Source organism: Pempheris klunzingeri, chromosome 1 (genome assembly GCF_042242105.1).
Source record: "Pempheris klunzingeri isolate RE-2024b chromosome 1, fPemKlu1.hap1, whole genome shotgun sequence".
Classification (NCBI taxonomy): domain Eukaryota; kingdom Metazoa; phylum Chordata; class Actinopteri; order Acropomatiformes; family Pempheridae; genus Pempheris; species Pempheris klunzingeri.
The window spans coordinates 12,033,298-12,039,637 of NC_092012.1; positions in this window are offsets into that span (position 1 = coordinate 12,033,298).

The window sequence follows — 6,340 nt, forward strand, 5'->3', positions numbered from 1 at the left end:
TCCTGCACTTTCGGTAAATTGTGTTTGACTAATATAAATTGCCTGCAATTACTGGCAGTTGCGGAAGGTCAGGGGCTGTTAGGGTTTTTCCATTTGCACGATAAATTGATTCACTGACAGGAATGGTGCTGCATAACAGACACAACTCACTGGAGCGTTGTGTTGCATTATTCTGACAGATGTGCCCCAGCTGTCCACTTTTACAGCAGACTCACGTTAACGTGCGAGCTAGCAGGAACTTTGAGATTCTCTGCAGAGTTTTGACAAACGGCGCTCGACTTTGCAAACGAGCCTTGAATGAATAAAACCGAAAAATGAGACATTTCTCATGATCCAGCCTTCCCTCGGCTTTAAAGTCGGGCTGAGTGGAGCTGACCTGTGATTGTGGGAGGCTGCAAGGCTGTCTTGTTTCACATAACACTGTCACTGGCAGTGTGGGAAACTATTAATCCTGTTTGCTCCAGCTCTGCTCTAGTGGTGTTGGTATGTAAATCAGTACTTTTACTCAAGTACTGGACTAAGGGTACAAATTTGAGGTACTTGTACCATATACTAATACTTCAATTCAATAGGAATTCATTATATTTTTTACTCTTTACTATGGACAGCTCATACAAAATATATGAGTTTAGAAAATATGATATATTGTTATATTAAACTACCTGACAGCATATGCAATAACAACACACACTCACAGTGGCCATTTTATTATGAAGACTTTTACCTTTGATACTTTAAGTACATTACTTTTTTCTTAAGTTGCATTTTTAATAGAGGACTTTTACTTGTAATGGAGTATGTTTAGAAACAGTGTCCTATTTGTACTTGGCGGGGAAATCTGGAAATTTTGCCACACTTTATGCGGATGTCCAGTCAGTGTTGATGGTAAGTGTCGTCAACTGAAGCAATAAATACCTTAGTGTGCGCTATATTGACTAAGAGAGCAGTGATCTCCTGCTCGCAGAGGCGTGCTGACAGTGTGTACACGGACCATGATACATTATGTGCTAGCGTCTGATGCCCAACCCCCAAATCCTTCCAGCCACAGCCACGGCCTCTCTCTGCTGCATCTCCTCTGCTGGATGCTCTGGCTCGAGTAAATACAACTGTAAATCCAGCAAAACACTGTAAAATGTATCCCGGTCCATGACATCCTCTGCACTAGTTTTTTGGGACACCATTTTCGCTGTTGGTTGTTTGTTTTTGAATGGCATGTAGAACATAACCTTTCACAACCTAGAAATGCAGTTGACATAGCCTGTAGTTCTTCCTGGCCAATGGTCACCGATCACGTCACTGTCTGTATGTGATTTTAGGGAGGAAGAGGAGGGATGGCATCCCCCGTGATAGCAAAATGACCAAAATACATCCCAGCTTTTAGGTCAGTGTAAGAAATCCAGTTGAAAGGGGATGATATGCAGCAAAGAGCCACAGGCTTGATTCCAACCTGCGCTGTTGAGGTAAGAACAAAGCTTTAAAGCTACACGCTAAGTCGTTATTTTCAGTGGAGACGTGCGACAAGCACGCTTGTGAAACCAACACTGTCACAAGGTGTATTCACCAGTTTTTTTTCGGGCACATCTGCTGCGCACCAAGGTGGAAAAAATCTCATTATTTTCAAATGGAGCAAGTGAGGGTCATGTGACAAGAATTAACCAAATCCGCTCCACAGGACTTGCTTCACCTTTTCCACCCCAACATTGGTTTAAAGGTCAGCCAAACTGAGGGAGGAAGAGCGGCTGATTATACTCAGGGACACCCAGGGGTGTATGACTTACTATTTTGACACCAACAGAAGGAATCTATATTTTGGCCTACAGCTTTACTCTACAGAGATGTTTCACCTTCATGATCAGAATGACAAGTAGCAACATGTAGTCGTGAAAGAGCAAGAGGATCAAAGAGAGGCAATGCTGCCTATAACCATGAAATACACAAAATATGTGTTTGATTGACATTTTGCTGCAGAACTCAGCTTTCTTTGTCAATATAGCACAGAAATAAAGCAAAAGTAGATGTCAAACTGATTTGACATCTACACAAAACATAGTGAAATTTCCCTTTAAGTAAAACACGCTCCAGACTTAAACCAAAACCAGATTCTTAACTTATTTACGTTCTCATAACATGTTAAACTTTTGCGAGGTAACATGCCCTATTAAAAGAGTATATTATGTAAAAAGCAAATTACATGGTTACATCATTACAGCCACCAAATAAAGAGGACGATGTTTTTTGCTCGTTCAGCCCCATGGGAGTTTGAATGTTTACACAGAAAGTCCTGGAGAGATGAGAAAACAGAAAACAGAACTATGAGCCAAAGAGGGACGGTCACAGCTCTGTTTTCTGTTTTATTGTTCATTAAATACAGTAATTTGATGTTCTGAACAGTAAAGCAGTTTAGACTTCTTGTCACATAAAATGGACATTTGACAGAGAATGTGCGTCACTCCTGCTATTTATGGCATCTCAGAGTCTGTAATCACTCTTACATTTCAGACTATCAAGACAGGAAGCTTGAAATCAACGATTCAATTCAAGAAGCAGCTGGAATATACAGATGAAAGCGAACCAGACTCTACCGCACTGCACTGTGGAAATGCTGCTTTTGCCCACTAATATGTGAGGTTTCAGACGTGTTCAGTGGTAGAGAAGCAGTACGGTCAATTATAACAAATCGCAGAATTGTTATCCATGCGTTGCTTGAGTCCTCATGAGGTCGTGAGGGATTAACATCGGTTTACAAATGAGATATTTTGTTGAGATGTATATTTAGATTCTTAATTTTGACTCTTCATTTCTTTCAAAACATCCACTTTAATAATCTAGTTCATTTAGGCTATTGTTGAATAAACAATTTGGCCCCATCTGATAATGGGGGAACATGCGATACAACTGCCCCCACTCTCCTGTAACTGCAATGATGAGTGGTCAGCATATTAGTGAAATACATTTATTTGATTAGTAGAAATCCCTCTGCAACAATCCATCTCAGACAGCTGACGTAACATGACAATAGAACAACAAAAGCATGCACAGAATTAATAAACACAGAATGCAATTTACTGCTTAATCAACTATGATCACCACTCGTATACTTAGAGTAGAAAAATTAATTCAAAGGTGAATAAAGATAACAAATCCCACGAAAAAGACCAAACCCAACAATGTAATAGTCTGTTCTTCTGTACTTTCTGACTTCCACGGCCTGCCTGTCTGCCTGTCTGCCTGTCTGTCTCAACCCAATGACCCATCACAAATATATACTTTTAAAAAGGGTGAGTTGTTTTCTAAGACAGCAGGGAAGTGTAGTTTTTAGCAAACATTACCTAAACAGGACTAAAAAAGTGCACTATTTTCAGCCAAGGATTTGTTGCACAAGTGAGTATTTACAGCAGCAGGATGGTGCATGCGGTGCATAAAGGAACATGTCATCCAGCACAACTGTGAGGTTCACTGATGTGTATTTGGGTGACGAAAGGGGGTCTAAAGCACAGAGAAAAACACAGATGCTTCATTTTTGGTTTTAGCCAGTTTATTGGACAACAAGGCGTCTCCTTTAACTCACGAAATACAATTCATCGACAACAGAAAAACACATTAGGTTGTGATTATTGCTTTGATATGTTCCACACAGCACTTGTGAAAAAGCCACGTGAGAGAAAATGTGCCCTACGACTGGAGTGGATCATGAAAGAGGGGATCACAAAAGGTTCACATCAGGGATGAGGACAAAAGGTGCTGAATGAAACAATATCCAGAAGGGGCAGATGAAAAAACATCATGAAAACTGTTCTGTGGCACCAAATCCACTGGACATGGTGGAAAATCACAGAACATGGATAAGAAAAGTTAATGAGTCTGAGAAAAAAGAAGTAAAGGATGCAACCAAAATTAGCTTGTGTCATCTGTAACTCATTTTAACCACATTTCCCTGTCTTTTATTACCCAGCAACATGTTTCTATGGTAACAAAAAGGGCTATTGTGTGTCTTTCCACTTTGTAGGATTTTAACATTACTTGCAGCTGAATATTCAACAACAGTCATGAAGAATACAATATTTTGAATAAGATAATAAGGAGCCCTCTAGCCTTCCTCGTGATCTTCGTCAGAAGATGGAGTTGGCCCGGCCGCCATGGGACAGTCGATGCTCAATTAGACATTTTATTCTAGGCATTCTATGATTACTTTATGGCTTCTTGTCCGCGTTGGCTTAAAATTTGAGATTTAAAGTTCATCCTTGACCTTGGAAACATTTGACAAACCAATCTCACTTCAAGATCCATGTAGATCCTCTCTAACTTCTTTTACCATTAGAAGTAAATGGTCATCATCATATAAAAATACTGTTTATTCATTTCATATCTGTAAGAAAGAGAAAAGCCGCTGTGAAGCATCCAGAGTCCCACGTCTCCTGACAAGTGACAGCAGCAGAAACTGCAAATTAGCAGCAAAACAATTACATGAAAATGTTCCAATCATTCATTGCTCTCAGACTTGCTCATCCCACACACATCAAGCGCTGACACATCTCCATCCTGGCACAAGCATTTGCATGATTGCACTCCTCAGACTCAACACAGATCAATGCAAGGTCCAATAAAGGATTATAAATAGAAACGAAGACCATCTTTTTAGTTTATGGTTAGAATGATCGTTTCGTGGCCATGCTGAAAGAGCCACAGGCACAGGCAGCCCCCACATTTGGAGGCTCTAAGACTTTAGTGTAACAAAGCTGCAGTCTTGAGAGGAGAGTAATAAGCCCACACACACAGACACAGACATAGATGCAGACACACATACACACAGTCCACCTACACCATCTCTGTTCACTGTGAATGCAGCCTCTGCCATCAGTCATGAACTGAAGCTTGAGTGGGATGACCAAGGGCCTACCGTCCTTGTGTGGGCAAACTTGCTCTGCAATATTCTCAACAAAACACACGAGAGAAGGGTTAGAAGGAGAGAGGAAGAAGAGAAAAGGTTGGCGAGGAGTAGTAACACACTCAGTTTTTCCATGAAGACACTTTGACCTGCATCTCAGAGTTTTCTTTAATGTGAAGTGCGCTGATCCCAGACTCCGATTGGAGTTGGACCTTTTTCGGTGTAAATCTAACCCGACCGGCCACAACTCTTAGAGTGATAGCACTGCTGTTCAATTGCTCACTCTGTACTTTATGTGCGTACACAGTATGATCCAAGGTGTCTCGTAATGACATGTTTATTCAGGAAAAACTCCTCCCTTAAACAGACAGAAACAAAAGGATGACTTTTTAGGCTCAATAAACTGAGTCCAGGCCAATAAAGTTTGCTGCTGGCTTCACTACAACGACAAAACATGCTCTAACTCATCTTACGTTTCTTACAGTGGGATAATCCTTCATAAGGGAACTTTAATAGAAGTTTATCATACCATATTGATAATAAAGGTGGATATACATCTAGCCAAACATATCTCTACTCTCTATTTGGATGGAAGATCAGGATGGTTGCTGCTGGCCATCCAGTCCAGTCTGGTAGAAAAAATAGATGGAGGGATGGTTGACTGAATGGGTGGGACAATAAAGGTATCCGTCCATCCTCTAAACCTCTTAGCCTGTTCAGGGTCAAAGAGAGCCTGTTCCTGCATACACTGGGCGAAAGGGGAGGACACGCCCTGGACAGGTCACCAGGTCGATGCAAAGGCACGATAATTGACACCATGTTCTATAGGCAGGATCATAATCATATTACCTGGAAACACGTCCATTCTTTGTCCTCCAGACACCCAAAAAACACTTAATTTACTCAAACATGAGGAAGAAAGACACTGACGTACGACGAATGACATTGTTTAGCGGTTGGAATATATTTTTACATATTCCCTTCAACTTAATGTCATCTGCATTCCAGCTCTGTCTGTATTGATCCTGCATTCATCTATTCCTCCTTTCACATCTTGCTCTGTGATAGAGATTGAATGGGGGTTTATAAGAGTTATGTAATAAGTGTTTGTATGCAATGAATAAAGCAAGGGACAGTAACCTATAGTCAAATAAAGCCACAGCTATGGGTCTTTCTATTTTTACAGGACTCATGTAACAGCAGTTTTTGTCATATGACACTTGTAATAATGCCAATTATCATTTCACAATAGTGGGCATGCTTATCTGTCAGAAGAGAGCTCCATAAACACTAAGTGGATGGAAAGAATCTGAGGGCAAGAATCATCAAGCCGTTAACTCAGCAGCTGTTGGGCGGTTTGTTTCTGTAAAGGATGCAGGCTGGCCAGCACAGCAGGCCCACTGATTACCGTTTTTACTCGACGGTGCTTTCCAACATCGGTCCGTGGGCTCGGCA